At 42.7% G+C, this 17,420-nt stretch overlaps 1 protein-coding gene across 11 annotated transcripts in view; it reads left to right on the forward strand.

The window, feature by feature from the left end:
• The window catches only part of auts2a (activator of transcription and developmental regulator AUTS2 a), a 285,288-nt gene that overhangs the window by 235,870 nt on the left and 31,998 nt on the right, over positions 1 to 17,420 (forward strand). The gene's annotated exons all lie outside the window — the stretch shown is intronic.

Below are 17,420 nucleotides of genomic sequence, written 5' to 3' on the forward strand. Positions count from 1 at the left end.
TAATTGCGTTTCTCTGTGAGTAAAATGACCTTGAGCTGTGCTTCTTGTTGTTTTTAACACCTTGTACTTTCCTGTGCTTTTCTTTATCTGCTGTCTTGTTTATAGCTGATATAAGCTCTGGCCTCTTACTTCTTTTGGCCACGAAGCGTAGTACAGTGGAGTGGTACTTAACAGTGGCAGAGGGGAACCCTGCTGACTGAACAGTATTCACTTGATTACTTAGATGTGGTAAAAATTAACAACACTGCTCTTTAAGAATGTTATGGAGACAGAGACTCTTCAAACAATGGTGTTCTAAAGAGTGTATGTGTATGTGTTGTAGCTTCACAGCTTGACAGTCTTCATTAAACCCCCACTGTTGCTTTTAGGATTTTATAGCACGCTGTCCAAGGTGTGACTATAGTGGTGTTGAATTCATCTAACGCAACAGAGTTTGTCCTTTGTCCTTTTCAATATAGGATAAAACATGTAAATGGCAGTATTGTGGCTGTAACATATACTGTTATATTGGTAATTGTTATTCTAAATACATGTGCTGTACAGTATATTATGGCTGTGAATAAAGCCATCAGCCCACTTCCACGTAGTCGAGGGTTCTCATGTTTGTCACAAAGAAATAGTTAATATTTCAGGTCCTTTTCCATAGTTAATTGATTAATTAATGATAGTTCATTAAATCCCTTTAAGTACATAATTTGGAAAAACTATTCCTTGTAGTAGCACGTTTCATTTATTTTTGTTTTAATTGCAGTTTGATAAAACAGAATCAAAGAGATAAGAAAAAATTGTAAGCAAAAACATCTCCATAGCCATGATGCAACTTCTTAATTTGTGCATTTGAGTTGAGTCAGTGAATACAAGAACATTTTGACAACACAAAAAAACAAACGCAGAAGTACATGTGTGATTGTATTAAATGACAGCAATCTGGATTATAAATATGATAGAGACAGCAGCGTGCATTGCGTAGGACATATAATTGCAGTGTACTAAGCTTGACTCCGACATCTCTCTCTTTCTCTGTGTTTCCTTCTGGCCTCTCGGCCAATCACTGTCTGAAATGAACGCATAAGAGCAGATATAGTTACTGAATACCCTGAAGCTGGAAATGAAATTGAGTAAGTTGTGATGGATTTACATGTATATGTAAGTATATTTACTACTGTATGAGTCTTAATGATAAAAACATGGTTGGCATCTGAAAGCAGCACAGACAACATCAGAGTGAGAGTATTTAGAACTTGATGGGACACAGCCATCAACAATATTCCGCATTAGAAATGTATAAGTGGTCACTTGTTTTGTATTCAGTGGAAGTTTTAGTTCGAACATGTTTGGTGCATATTGGCTGCTTTGTTCTTGGCTTTTCACATTGGAGACAGAGCCAGCCATCCTTACTCTTCCATGGACAAATTCCTCCTCCATAGGGCCACCTCATATCAGGTGTCAGCAAAATAATCACAAGTTAAAAGTTGTTAGAAAATAGACCAGAGCTTCCATCAATCTACTGTCATCAATCATCAGCTGGACAGACAAACGGAGACAGGCAGTGTGTTTTAACAGCAAAGAGCAGAGCAGAGTGGAGGGCTATAGCTCAGACAGTATACTGATGTGACTGCACTGGGTTGTTGTATCTACCTGTTTCTCATTAAAGCAGTGGCAGAAATCAGGGCAATCCAGGAAGCATGGGGGGGAGTCCTCATACTGTGTGGCTATATTGGCAACAATGATAGCTATCGCTAGTGAGAAGGGTGATATCTGGCCTCTCTCAGCACTTGGGTGGGGGGGTGTTATTATCATGTAGTGATCTTGACTGAGGAGCCAGACTCTGACTCCCACAAACATATACACAAGCATTTTACACTAAGCAATGAAAAATTAGACAGTGCTGACTGTGTTATCATAAAACAGATCCATTATATATGCTGGACACTGGGATGTACACAGTGGCACATACTCTTATGATTAAAGTGCAGTCTGGTCCAAAGCTGGATGTGTATGTCATTTCTGGTTTCCATTTCTGTGCGGCTTCACCTCCTACTACACTATGTCCTGTTGTGTGTTACAGCAGAGGTGAAATACTTGCATGCTCCATTCACAAGTTAATCTGAAAGAGAACCAACTGTAACCTGAGGTCTAACCTTTTTTCCTTCCGTCGTCTCATTAAGATCAAGTTATTGTTATACGTGAATACATACTGCACAAGAGTGCAGTCACAAGCAACCAGCATTCCCATATATTTCTGCAAATGTTTAGATTAAAAGTTCTAGTCTAGTTAGATGAGGCATGTCTTATTATCCTCTCTTCCCATTTGTATTGTGCACAGTACTTTCTCAATGAGTTTGGTATTTACTCATCAAGCTCTACTGTTGCACATAATAAAATAATCAGTGCGATATCTTTCCTCAGTATTACTCAATAATGCTGACTAAATTAACAATGTGTATTTATGCTAAACACATTAACATACAATGGCCAGATTCTTGTATGAAATCTACTTAAAAATGCCAGCGCTAACATTACCTGGATCAGTGTAATAACTGCAACACTTATTTTCTCTGTAGTATGAGATGAAGCACCTTGAAGAGGAAAATGATAAAGTCATCACTTTATTTCCCCAGCAAAATTTCTGCAATGCTGAATTTGGCTTCAACATTGTCTTGATTGCCCATAATATGGGTTTCCATAATGCTACAAATATGGCAGCAAACAAAGTCAAGTGTAGAGTTTTCTCTTCTTTCTTTGGACAGACTGAGCATTGTACCAACTGCTGAGTCAAACAGGAACCTGAGTGAAAATAGATGGCCTGATGATAGAGGTTAAGATCTGCATAAAACTGAGTAACCTGAGTAACATCTGTACATGAAAACATGCTGGGAGTTTTGTACGTCGCCCAGCAACAGCTTTCAAATGTACATCTCACAACTTTACTATGACCTCCCAGTGTGACGTAGACCTCATGGCCTGATTCTGTGATTTGCTGTATGAGATGTCCTCATATCTGTTCATCCCCCTCCTCCAGCTTAGTTGATGTAAAATACAACAACACTAGGTGACATAGCCTGTCCAAAGCATATTACTACTCATACCTGTGTCAGTGCATATATATATATATATATATATATATATATATATATATATATATTCCCAAAACTAATTGGCACATAGACAAGAATATCAACTGGATAAATTCATGTATTTGTCAACAAAATCACTGCCATTACAAATATACATCCACACAGACCCTTTCTTGTGTGTTCAATAAGACACTTGTGCACAAATGCCCATAGGGTGGTGCCACAAGTTCACAAAAGCAGCTCTGCCCCCTTCACTGTGTTTGGATTCATGACTTAAGATGGATGAGTTCATTTTAAATGCTCTGTCTGTCTGTCTGTCTGTCTGTCTGCCTGCCTGCCTCTATCTCACTCTGATGAAGGTCTCATCAGTGGGGTAGTCAGACACTGAGGGAATGGTTTCATTTTCCCCTCATTACAGCAGACACTGGAGAATCATTGAGCTTCAAAGCTGCTTGATTGCATTATCAGGCATTGGGTGTAACACAGGCATAATCTTTGCCATGTGACAGGGGAGCCAGGCCAACATTGCAGCACTGGCGTGGATGATGAGAGACTGGACCTGGATATCAAGATGTGGCACATTTCTTTTTCTTCTCAAATTCTAACCAAACACGTTCAGTCCATGTATATACTGACAGTGTATATCCAGCATTGGGATAGCCATTGAACACAATGTTATCAAAATTACTAAAGGTGCTATAGTCAGCACTGCCACTCTCCTCAGCTCTGTGGAGTGTCTTAGCACCTTTCAGCTCATTGTGTTGATGCTGTGTTCTCCACAGCTTTACTATTTTGGTTCAGTTTCACTGCTCTCATTCCAGTATCTAATAGCAGGCAGCTGTTTTCGGTGAAAAAGCTCTGATGCACCACCTGCCTAGCGCCAACTATCAGACAGACACAGTAGAGCCATGGAGACGTAGCTTTTAGCAGTGAAAGAGCCAGATTTTTCCTTCCAGAGTTGGTGGGGATCAAAATATCAGTAAAAGGGACATCATATATTGAACTTATTACAAGGCAAAAATACACAAATACAAACTTGCATCAAAAATAAAAGCTCCTGTTTTTCTGTAACTACTGGATTTCTAAAAATGTAGATGTTTGTTAACAAGTACCAGCTTTTTTTCTCCCCCCAAATGTCCAGAAAACAATGAATGTAGATTTGAGTATGCCTATTAAGCTGTTCTGTAATTTTTATTGCCTACGTGATGACATTATGGAGTACTCTCAGTAAATTACTTCTCTCACAGTTTAGAATAATGGTTAAAACTAATCTAAAGTAAGACGCTCGTCTAATCCTGGAGTGTTTTATTTGTAATGGTGCTTTCAAAGGTCAAACACTGACAATCAATGTTTATCATTCCAACCTCATTCCAATCGTTATCAAGATTGGCTGCAGATAAAGAGCTATAAAAGAATTGTAATTATCACCATTTTAGAAACGGTAATTATGGGCATCATTAGCATCCATCATTATGTTTAAGTGGGGCCACGGTCCAGTAAATGAGTGTTCATCCTGCTCTTTTTATCTGCTCTCCTCCATCGCTTTCTCAGTGTGGTGAGAGGAAGCATTAGAGTACATTGTGGAGTCAGGGCCAAGTGAAACAGGGGTGTCTAGTCTGCATATCCCCACAGTCCCACAGCTCCCTCATTCATTTTTAACCAAGTCTCACAAAAGGCTTCACCTTGCCATGTTTGGATCAATCTGGAACGATATCACAGATGTTCATTTTAGTGTGAGTGGTTTTCTTCGTCTGTCAGCAAAACATTAAAGTCTGGACAGTGTGTGAATTTGTAGAATGAGGGTTGAAGGACAGTTCACAGCTTGTCTCACAGAAAAAGCAGGGCTTAACTGAAATGAGAGAACTGATAAAAGTAGGTAACATCCACCTGGTATTCACCCTTCTCACAAGACAGAGCTACATGCCAACCAAAGTTTATATTCAGCAGTGTAACAGTGGAGTCGTGCACAACCACAGCTTTCCCCTGGATGAATTAGTAATGCTAAAAGATTCCATTTCGTCTATCTAAATGCCGTGTGCAGCGTTCAGTCTGGTTAATATAAGGAGCCACTCAATTTTTCATGCCCACGCCAAGTGTAGCCTTCAATTTAACATGCGCTTTTAATCCTGGGAGTGCTAAATTGCTTTTTAATGTCGAGGAACATGGTGTTTTCAGAGTAACTCGTAAAAAATGCATCAGCAGTATGCAGAACAAATCAGATCCAATGTTTTGTTGTGGGTTTTTTTTGGGGGGTAAAGGAACAAAGCAACACCACAGGAAAGAGGAGCGAAACCAATATGTTGTTTTGACACATCTGTCACCTCAGGGGTCTCAGGAGAGAACCTCCTGTAGGTAGCGATGGTGTGTAAGTGTGTGCGTACGTGCGTGCACATGTGATTAATTGCTTCTCTCTTACCACACAGGTCTGTATGTTTTCAGTACTGCACACATGCACATTGTGTGACTCAACATTGGTTAGCCATGTGCCGTATACATCAAGACTGACAGCACTAGTCAATTTCTTTAAAGTTGTTCATTAGTTAAAGTAATACAAGTTATTTGTTTCGAGCCAAAGCCCAAACAGAATTACAGCAGTTCATCTAAGAAATGTAGAAGAGAAATGCTTGAGTAGTTCAACAGCAATGAAAGCTCAACAAACCTCAATGCACCTTTCCCTCGTGACTCTTCACTTTTGTTCTTTGAATATTTCATATTTTTGATCATGTATTTGATCCGTCTACAATTTATTCAGCTGCTGCTTGATGGAAGATTGTTTTGCTGTATTTTAACATATTATTTGTTATTAGTTCTACTGCAAGTCATGTCACATGACCGAACCATAGTATTCTTTTTTTGTGTGTGGGATTTCTCACACATGCACATTTTAGGACACGTGCATGTGTGACAAACGTGGTCACAGTGCAAGCTCTTTTCTCAGCATAATAGGTAAACAGCTGCAATGGTGACAGAGGAACTTCTTTTCCAATTGTAAATTTAGGCAGGTATTGTCACTGTTATAGACAACTTCAAAATAATTGGAAGGCCCAATTTTTTGGCATGTTTGTGACTCAGTTTTATTGTATGGTGCTCTCTGTGTGCTTCTTCATGTGTGAATTCACAGCCAGTGTCAGGTGTTATTGTGCCTGGAGCAGCAGTGGATGACAGGTGTTTGCAGGCCTCCCTGGCCCTGTTAGATTCCCCCCCACACACCAGAGGCTTCAGTGGAGTCAGAGCCTGGACTTCATCGAGCATGACTAAAAGATGCTCCTGTGATATCCCTGGTCAGAGAATCAGTGAACTTGCTCTGAATGACTTCCCCAGGGCCAGCCAACCAAGTGCCCTCTGTTATCACATTACAATGTGGTCATCGGAGCAGACTAATCAGCAGACAGCAGAGGAAACAGACAGTGCTGCTTTAACTAACACCTAGTTGAAACCTGACTGCCCACCTTGAAACCGGATTTTAAAATAAAGACAATAAAAACGCATAATAAAAGATGGATCTAAACACTTTTCAAACCTTGGCTTCTTGTGCCATTAAAACTGTAATAACCTTAAAGGACCTGCCAATGAGTTGGCAGCTTGATGAATAAAATGGAAAAAAAAATGTATCGGCACAAAATATCATCAAACACAATAACGTTGCATTATTTCACATGCAAACTTAACAGTCTAATTGCAGTTGGAATGAAGGTCCCTTCTTACTGTTGAGTTTACAGGCAGTTAAATTCTGTGTAAAACTCGTTAGCAAAGCTCTAAATTGTGGCTAAAACAGGGTGATCACTTTACCCTGGCATCCGTGGACCCGGCAAACCCAGACCTTCGTCGAATCCTGTGTCTGAGAATGTGTGTGTTTACCTGGTTATCCAGGCATGTGAGCTGGGGTCAGTGTGTGTGGTGTTGAAGTGTTCCCTGCGGATAAACGGCGCTTCCTGCCCCTGTTGCCAGTGCAAATCCTCTTACAGACTGCTTGTGTGTGTGTCAGTGAGAGAGTGAGACATGCGGCAAGCTGTCCCAGATCATCTTGTTGAAGCTCGGTGTTGGTAAACACAGTGCATGGTAAGCCCAGCTGAACCAGGCACTAATGATTGGGCTTAGCGCTGGCTGTTGCCTGGGTGGCCCTCAGCTCTCGTGGTCTCTTGTGGGACTGGCTGACGCCAGGCTGCAAACACTGACAGAAAACTGCATATCTCAGTCAGTGTCAGCCTTTCATCACAAACACTGCCGCATACTTTATGACATCGCCAGAATTACATTAAATGCAAAAGCGAACTGTAAGGTGGATTGTTTAACACATTCATATGAACACAAATAATACATTTGTTTACAAAGTATCACACTTTCAGAGAGAGAACCCACTCTATTTGCACCCTGGGAGCCTGGGTCCACTCAAATAACCTCTTGGTGAATGTGCTGCTGTCAGGCCGCCAGCAGGGCAGCCTCACAATGTGCACATTTAGGATCCAGAGCCTGACGGCGGCAGAGAGTTTGTGGAGGAAAGCATGGAATGTGTCCCACAGGCAGATGCAGGCCGCTCTCAAAGGCATCTCTATTACAAGCACACAAGTGGAGTCTTATGTCGTGGTCGCAAGCCTCAGAGACATTTCCTGACTGGTGCCCTGCACCATGACGGCACGCGCCCTCATGGAAATCTACTAGCCCATGTTGGACTCCATCACTCACTGCTGGAAGCACGCATCGTTCATGTGCCCTGATGTGATGAGCAGGGTTGCTTATTCCAGAAGCTGAGTCATAATAACTTTTATCTGTGGCGATGTTATTTCATTTGATATTGTCATTGTGCTGTTTATGTGACAACTTGTATAGTCTACTATCAAAGCTTGTTTGCCTAAACTAAAGCTAAGCACCAGCAGCACAAGTTGGAGCCAAACATGACAGCTACGCTCAGGTCTGTCTTCAGCCCGTGGCCTTTTATCGATAGTGACAGATAAAAAGCCCTGTGATCTTGTGAAGAACAGGCACTAGTGTTGATTACCATCCCTGCTGATAATGCTGCATGCTAATCATTGTAAACATCATGTTGTGGCTTTGACACACTTAGGCTTATCTGTAATTGGTGTAATTGTTACTAGCGCTTAACGAGATCTTTTTCAAGATATGCGGCGTGCCAAAAGGGCCCGGTATGTTAACGGGAGCCTCACATCTGCCACGCTGATGGGGGCATTAGATCAACACTAACTCCTCTCGCTGTGCTATTAATGAAAGGCTGCCACGAGCCAGAGCATAAATCCAATAAAAGGGGCTGTAGATGAGGGGATCATGAAATATTTAAATATACAGGGCTTCAAAGTGGAAGAGTCCTCCCATTCCTATCAACAGACAGACCCCCTGCAGCCCAGTCAGGGCCCAGGACTGTGGCCCACAACCAGAGCCACATGTAGGTCACAAGCTAACAGCTCACTTTTCTGCTGTAGGAACGCCACCAGGGAAAAGGAGGGATTCACAGATGAAATTGCTCCTTTCTCCAATCTCTCTCACACATGCGCGCACACGCACACACGCACACGCACACACGCACACGCACACACACACACACACACACACACACACAGTCTTTCTCTTGTTCAACCAGTCTCCCATGTTCTAGTGTTACAAAGAGCAGGAGATGGCGACAGGGTCAGGAAGGATATACAAGCAGTGTCTCCATGGGCTCTAAGTTCCCCAGTTACATGATGGAGGCTTGAATCCTCCAGTGCAGACTTTCATAGAACCCCTTGCTACAGAGCCACTCAAATATGTGAAGATAGGGAAAAGATTCCTCACAATATACATCGCCTGATGGATAAGCGGTTGAAGATGAATGAATGTATCACCTGCCAACTATTGAAAAGTATCCTGTATTCACCTTGTTTTCTTTTGACTTTTCTTTTTTACTTCAGTGGAGCCTAGACTTCCGATGTCTCTCCTTTCCGTCATTCAGACCTCCAACAGAGCGGCTATAGTCGACAGAACAACAGCCTCATTTAGCTCAGGCCTTGCAATATGTAGTTAGAAACCCTCTAAATAGCCAGTGGGGGCCTGGGATGAGATGGAGAGAGGACAGCGACACAGAGAGAGAGAGAAAGGAGTTGAGGCTGGGGGGGGGGGGGGGGGGGGGGTTGGCAGAGACCTCTCCTCTGTCTGTCACCCTGCTGGCTTTTGATGTCCGTGGCCCATCTTGTGTCCCCCCAGAGAGCCTATCATCAGGCCCCCACTCTGGAGCTGTTCAGCACAGAGAGAGCCTTGGAGAGGCTTGTTGAAGTAGAGCTGGGGTGGGGAGGTTTACAGGGGCTGTCTCTGTTGGTGCCTGACAGAATGGTCTTGACGGAGCGTGTCAGAGGTTTAATCCCTCAGACCATACTGCTCCAGCCGGGTGAATCGCTCAGGGAGTCTGCAGAGGTTCAGACAGGTTTTAATACAATGCCTTACTGGTGATTTCCTCACTTCTTCCCTATAGTAATTCCTTTTTAAGACAAAGCAGGCTGTTTCTCTTTGCTCCCTTTTTTCCCTGCTACCTCCCTGTTTGGTTCCTTCTTCCCCCCCCTCTTTTCTGCCCCATCACACACACACAGCCCCCCCCCCCAAAAAAAAAATCCTCTTTCGTTGTCTCCTCTGCTCTCTCCCTCTTTAGTTCCTCTGCCTTTATCTTTCTGCCGCCCCTTGTTTCCTCGCTCCCATTGCGCCGCTGAGACGAAAGAAACAAAACGGGAAAATAATATCCCTGCCAGCACAGTTGCTCTTGGTTAATATTAAGTCGAGGCCTCATGGGGGGGCTCCGGCACCACAGTTCTTTGGTTGTACATGTCTGCTGGGTCCCTGCAAATATAAAGACATGCAGATTAGGGATAAAAATTAAAGCTGGAGGTTCATCGTACAGTGAGTTATCTATGAGAAAGGGTTCAGTCTGGGATGTGGCTCCACTGTAGAGCTTCAGAGAAAAAGCAGGGTTCAAATTAAAAGAGGCTTATAACTCTTCTTTTATTGTCACTGAGCTCAAATGACACCATATCATCTTGGAAGTTACACTAAATAATCCCTTGAATGTGTTTGTATGACAAGCAGCATGAGCCCTGTTTATGGTGCTGCAATGAGCAGAACACAGCAATACATTCAAGGACATTCAAACTATGTAAAGACCAAAATAAATATTGCAAACAAATAGTCTCTTAAAATGCAGCATATTGAAAATTCAGTTTCTCCATCCCAGCCCTCATGCTTGTTTTAAAAGCTAGACGTTGCTTCTCTTTTCAACCCATTAAATTGCTTTGTCAACAGTGAGTGACAGCACAATAAATATGGATGCTGATTTGGCCTTTAAAATAATTTATCGTGGATTTTAGAATTAGTAATTACACTGGCATTAAGTAAAATGGTAGAGCTAAATCATGCCTAATATACATGATGGCGCTGTGTGTGTGTGTGTGTGTGTGTTAAGGGAGGGATTTGAGACACATATGCTCCTTTCTGTTAGAAGGGGAGGGAGTGATTGACTGACTGGTCTGAAATTATCCACGGCATCGCAGCACACAACCCACATTCCATGGCGATGTCTGTAATTTAGGCGAAAGGGTCTCGCATTTCTCCTGCAATTGGGCAGAGTGGTGGTAAAGGGGGCGTGAGTATGAGGGAAGGAGGAGGGCGGAGGTTTTTGAAGCAGGGAAGGTTAAACAGATTTTCTTTTCTGCATTGTTTTCCAAAGTGAGTCCCACGGTAGTGACATTACACTGATAGCCAGCGGACGAGGTTTGTTCCCGCTGACAGGCCAGTTCTTTCTGCGCCTGCAATGTCAACTGGATCTGATTATTGCCTACCAGATCCAGGTAATGTCTGCCATTGATCAGGCCATTTATCTTGAACTCCTTCAGCCCCCGGCCTGCTTTCAGAGACCATGGGGAGATGAGGAGATACAGATTAGCAGATAACATAGTCTCTACAGGCTTTTAACAACCAGCAAAAAATACTTTTCCACTGCTTCCTCCTGTCCTGCTGACATATGATGTGAGTTTCAAATCTCTTGGCCCAGGAGTTTATCACAAAGGATATAGAAAGGTAACGTCACCAGATCAGGTGCTCCTTCCTTTCAGCATTCATCAGGCTTCCTTCTGTTCCCAGAATGAATATAACGTGATTTAACGTAAGCGTGGTTGAAATAGGTGTGCAAATGAATGCAAGGTAGAGATGCATTTTAGCGTGGTTATTTACAGATTTAATTGTGAAAATGTTGTGGAGCAGTACTAATGGAAACTCTCATGTCCTTAAATCTTCCATTCTCTCTGTCAGGATATTTGATTGAGGCAGTTTAATGGAGAGGACTGTCAGCTGTTCCAAAGGCTTTCCACTTCTGGCATGCTACGGTGTCCCACTTTTTATAACAGTTTTTAATGCCGGGTGTGTTCGTCTTTGTCTGTTAGTGTGTGTTTGCATGCATAGACGTGTGTCATCCCCACATTAATACGAGCAATGAGTGACAGATTAATTTATGTCTGGCTACGTGTCTGAGGAATTGGGAAGAAAGGGCCTGTCATTGCTTCTTGTTGAGGAGGGAGGTGGGGGGGGGTGGTAGAGATTAGAGCCAGTTGTCATTGACAACCCAGTGCAGGCTCAGGCAGATAAGGTCGAATGTAATGAATGTAGAAAAAAATAAAAAATAAAACTAATTTTTAAAAAACAACCTCACATTGCCCTCAAAAGACTGCGAGGAATTGTAGGCAAATCCAAGTGTGTGGGTTTATTTGTGTGCAATTAGAAATATCACAGCTCTTAGATGTATGCTGCAACATTTGGACATTTCAGATCTGAAGCAACAAGAAGAGTGTGATGTAGTCCCACTCTTTCGTCTGAAAAGACAAGGGATTATTTTTATAAAACCTTTATAGAACAGTTTTTAACTGTAAATTGTACTGTCCATTTAAAGCATTTAAGCATTATTTTTTAATTCCAGTAATCAGATTATCGTGTGTAAACAGCCACTGAAACACAGTAAGACATGGTCTTCCGCTGTTTGCTTGCCTGTCACACACTGCCACTCATGTTTACAGTGTGTTCAAATGCTCAAATCCCCACATGCAGCTTTAATACTGATTAAGTATCTGTTGGTAGGTGTTGGTGAAATATCCAGGTCGTACTCAATTCTTTGAGAGTTAAATCAAATATTTCTGCTGTTTCTCTTTTAGTTCATATTTTTGTTCTGTCTTTCAACTACATTCTGTCTCTGAGGAGACAAGTCAGCACGGGTCCAGACTGACATATCTCAATCGGGTTGACCTGAAATGTGCTGCATGCCTTGATGGATCGATTGTAATTGCAAAGTATGATGCCAGAATTTTCCAGCTAGCACAACCGCCAAGGCCACATTTAAATGTGTCTAATGCTTTTGTTTACAGCCAAATACTAATGCCAGTGACATTCCCGCATTTCAGCGGAGCTTTGTGCAATACTAATACAATAAACTAAGCATGTTTAAATTAGGGTATATCATCTTTCTAAACATCAGCATCCTAATGTTATTACTATGAGCATGTTAGCATGCCAGGACCATCTAATTCTACCAACCACAGTGGAGGGTAGAGGTGTCTGAAGTCAGTTGTTAAGCAAATAAGAATATATATATATATAAGAAATAAGAAGTAAGGCAATATGAAAGGGCAGACATAGTTTCCTGACAGGCATTTATGGCTCTCACAATCATAAACAGGAAATATATATTTTTTTAAATATTTGGCTAGTCTGTGTTTTACTGCAGAGTCAAAATGGCTGCCATGAAAATGGTCTATGTAGGCACCTTAAGTGTAGCCTCGCAGAGCTTGGCTAGAGACCCACAGTCTTGTTTGCTTATATTTATTGCATGCTCCCTGTCTGACTCAGGAGTTACTGTATGTCATTCTGAGAGAGATGTCAAAGCGAGGTGAAACTGTTTACGACATACCTGCCCACCTGAGTTGACTGCAGTTTATCGCTGATAACTGCTCAATGTCACTCAGAAAATTCTGAATGACATCAAGCACATTTCCTGGTCTCTGTGTTCAATAGTAGGGTGAATACATGAGAAATTTTTGAGAGCATAGCTGCTGTAAAGCAAAAGACAGAGGTTACAGTCAGCAGGCAAATGTAATAATAGCTTTTAACATATTACATTGCCAGCACTCATGTTACACTTATCAGTAATATTTTAAATGAGAGTAGATTTGGCTTAATGGCAGGAAGGCTCATAAAGGCAAGCCGGTCCGCTGTGATTGTAATCTAGGAGAGAGTTCCTGTAAAATTAAACCATGGTTGTGAGGGGAGAGACAAACATGCCTCTGGTTTCTTTGAAGTAGTGAATCAGCATCCGAAAAAAAGAATAAAAGATGACAAAATGTCAGTGTGACGCTGATGGTCTATAGACAGAACTTACATGCCCAGACAGCAATTACTGCGATACATAGCATACATCAAGACATTGTGTTTGATCTCAGTGCTTCGTTCTCTTGCACGGACGGTGTTTTTCCACAGTCAAACAGTGCAGGGTCTGGTTTTTATGTGCATGTTCATCTCTGTCAGCATTTCACTTGAATTAAAAATAATGTGCAGTGAGATTCGAGCACTGATTGTTTGGCAGTGTGGCTGTAATCACAGACTTGTGGTTGCTCTCAAATCTGATAATGACCGTTTAAAATGGAGAACAGCAACTTGCTCGTTGCTGCTTCTGTCGCTGCTGCTGCACAGGCCTGTGAATATTACTGGTAGCCATTTTATGTTGGTGGCAGTCGTATAAATACATATCTTGAGGCCAGCCATGTCATGCCTTTGAAGCCAAACCATGATATGTGCTTGATGTTTCATCACAATCACCACTTCAAATGTCACAATACTTGTGCTCTAATTACATGTAACCATAGTTAGTACATTTACAACTAATTTTAGACATGATTTGCTTCATTTCTGTTAAACCCAAGAATGAAATGTGGCATTGTGCAGCTGAATATTTTCACTGTAGCTATGAAAGGCAACAATGAGCCAGAGGTTGATTATTTCATTAGTTCAAGTGATGTGGCGTTCAATGCATATGTCTCTGAGAAACAGAGTTGCATAGCAGGAACCTCTAACTTGATGAACACGTGGTCTTGTAGGCTGCTCTTTCTCCCAGGCCCTTTGTGACAACAGCCTTTATAATCTGAACCAAGTGGCTGGACTTTAACCGGCCACCTGAGGCCAATCCATCCCACCCTCTGATGGTACTCCACATTCTTTCTTCTATATGTCATTGGAGTGTCTTTGAAGAGCCTTTCAAAGTATATGGATGAATTATAAACTTCACACTGAGCATATGACTGCGGTTTGGAGAGAAGTGCTGCTGTGTCAACTGTAATGTGTGAGGGTTTGTTTTGCCTGTCTGAATCTCAGGCAACTATATATCCCATTTCCCATGACTGTTTGTTTGAATGGCCAGTCTTAGCTAGCCAGAGACCCTTGGCCCCTCTGTTACCGAGGGACAGATTAGCATCTCAGCTATGAGCTAAGTCTTTTTTCTACTTTGTGGTTGCTTGGGCTGAGCTGGCAGGGAAATACCTTGCAGTGTGATTCTATTGTACATCCCCTGACCTCCCACCCAGGAGGTTATTGCCAATTAGACAAGCTCCAGAATGCAAAGGTGTGTACTATGAATAAGAATTTCCAGGAATTTCCGCTATTAGAGCATGATATTCCCAATAATACTTTCAGGCCTGCACTGCTAATCTTTACTGGACAGTGTCTGACCTCAAATCTTTGTGATTACTCGCTCTGTGACACCGACGCTGGGAAACGGCTCAAAGGCAGGCTGAGCCCTACTACCTCCAGCAGGGTTGTTTTTTTGTGACCCTTGGCAGCAAAGCAAAGAAATAATCCCTGCAGTGTCTTTAAAGTAATTACATAATTATAAACTCGGTAGTCATGATTTATGTCTGCGTTCTGAGGAGGAGGCTCCCTGGGTTTTAGGTTTGTGGGGTGGGTCATGGAGAGCTCAGAGCTCAAATTGAAGGCTGCATGACCCCAAGTGCTTTTTATATTAGCTGCTGACCTCCGTTCAGGCCAGCCGAGTGGGAGTTGATCCAGCAGGAAGACAGCGCTCTGGGCTGTGAGGTGGTGCCTGCTGTTTGTAAAGGAGCGTTTTGTTTTTCCTCCCCTCACGGTAGCAGCACCCTACTGGGGAATTCATTAGCGGCTGACATCACCTCACTCAGTACAGAGTGGAAGAAAGAATATCTCTCTGCCTCTGCTCTCTCCTCCCTCCCTCTCGCTCTCTCCTTCCTCTTTTTAACTTTTGTTCTCTCTCTCTCTCTCTCTCTCTGCCTCCTTATCAAGCACTGGCGCGCTGCTGCTTCCCCTTTAGCGCGCCATTTACGCAAAAAGCTAAACGATGCGCGTCTCTGTGACCCCAAAGCTTTTCGGAAGCCCAATAAACACGAGTTGTTCTGTGGAGGGTCACGACTGAGGCTGGATCCGAGTCCGCCTGGAAATCAGGAAGTGGGAGGGCCCGGCCGTGAAACCAGCAGCGGCAGCAGTCGGGCAGTCAGTCGCTGGATGAATGGGAGTTGTATGCTGCCTGGGAGTGGAGAGGTTCTTGTGTGTCCACGACCGCGGATCCATCAGAGAGAGAACAGAGAGCGGCTTCGCAGCTGAACACGCAGCGGGTTTCCACCTGGTGAATTTTTGTTCTCTGCTCGTGTGATCTGCCTCCGACTCTGCTTTCAGAGAAAAGTGGCCGTGCGCTTTGTTGGATTGGTTCGCTCCGTCGGACGCAGCCCCGCTCTGCGCACCGACACGCAAACCCTCCCGGATCCCGCTTGTTTCCTCTCACGGATATTTCCGACAGGAGAGTATACGTGAAGAAACCTCATTGCGTCCTGAGCAAGGAAAGAAAGGTGGATCAAAGGATTTCCCCCCTCCCGCTTCTCCACAGCGCGGATGCAGAAGCTCTCCGTGGCGAGACACATGGTTCCCTTTGTCCAAAAGGCGCAGTAGCTTTGTGTACGGGTTTGGATTTTTTTTCTTGGAAAGGCTTCTTCTCTCCGCATGGCTGTCCTCAAATTGAAGGGAGTAGACTTCGCCGCTTCTTGTGTGGATTATATTATTTGAGAAGCAGAATGTGAAACGAGGCCGTATTTACCTGACCGAGAAAGTAATATACTGACTTATTTGCTAACCTTGCCACATCAAAGGTATGCGCGCTGCCCGGAGCTTCTAATCTAACATTTAATTCTGTGTGATCCGCTAAATGCTCTGAGTGGGTTTCTAACAGTAACCATTGTCATGCCAGTTCCTCCGCTGTCATTTACTCTGCAGCTTTCATTGTTTACATTTCACCACTGTTGTACCGGCGAATTAATACCCGATCCATTACACTGTGTGTGCGTGCGTATATAAGAAAACAACAACCCTAATGTAGACTGGCTGTTTCTGTGCGTTGTTTGTGTTTTGATTCTGTGATCACAACACTTCTCCTGCAGACACACATCGGAATAAAAGACGTGTGTATTCAACTGAGCTGTCACTGCACGCAGATTTTGAACGTTCCTGTCATTGAGGTTACATAAAAAAATAATATATATATATAAATATATGTTTACCCCCGGTGTCAACATGTATATCCTATTAACATATATTGTCTAGATTTGAGCAGCATAGAAATCCACAAAGCCACTTCTCAAAATTCATTTTAGTCAGAGGAACCTTCCTCCCATATGCAGTTTCACGGGTGTTGTCCTGTTTCATTCCTCTCCTAGCAACCTGTGGTCATTTAACATACCCCAATATTTCCTCTCAATGAATGGCTCAAATTTAATTCATTCTTCAATTTGTTATATTTTGCCAATATAGGTGTTTAATATTTGTGTAATTCCGTATTAAAACCCGTCCCTGCACGTTTAAGTGTAACGCGGTGGTGTTGGTTCGCTGCTGGGAGAAGGGTTGGAGCTGCTTTGTCATAGAGCAACAGTGCCATCAAGTGGCCTGAATATGAAGGGCCACTTGTTTTGATTGAGCCTTGATGTGCTGTGTTAGTTTTGATCCTGGTTTTCAGGTTCTCTAAAGAATTAGAGACACGTATTTGGATATGACAGGACCAAGAGGTTGCAACAGAACAGGGTTACATCTGATCTTGAACTTTGGGTTGATCAAGCTGAGAGCTCATCTGTCAGATGCACAATGTTTGAAACGACTGATGACAAAAACTTGGTCTAATGAATGTCACTGGTGAAAATTCAGGTGTAGGGTTTTCTGTTTTTTTTTTTTTTTTAAGGACTGTTTGGTGACTGGAGTTTGATAATTATTTATCGTGTCCCACTGATGTCGGCAGTTATAGTTCTGACATGTACCCGGTGGGTT

This window comes from Echeneis naucrates, chromosome 14 (genome assembly GCF_900963305.1).
Source record: "Echeneis naucrates chromosome 14, fEcheNa1.1, whole genome shotgun sequence".
NCBI lineage: Eukaryota > Metazoa > Chordata > Actinopteri > Carangiformes > Echeneidae > Echeneis > Echeneis naucrates.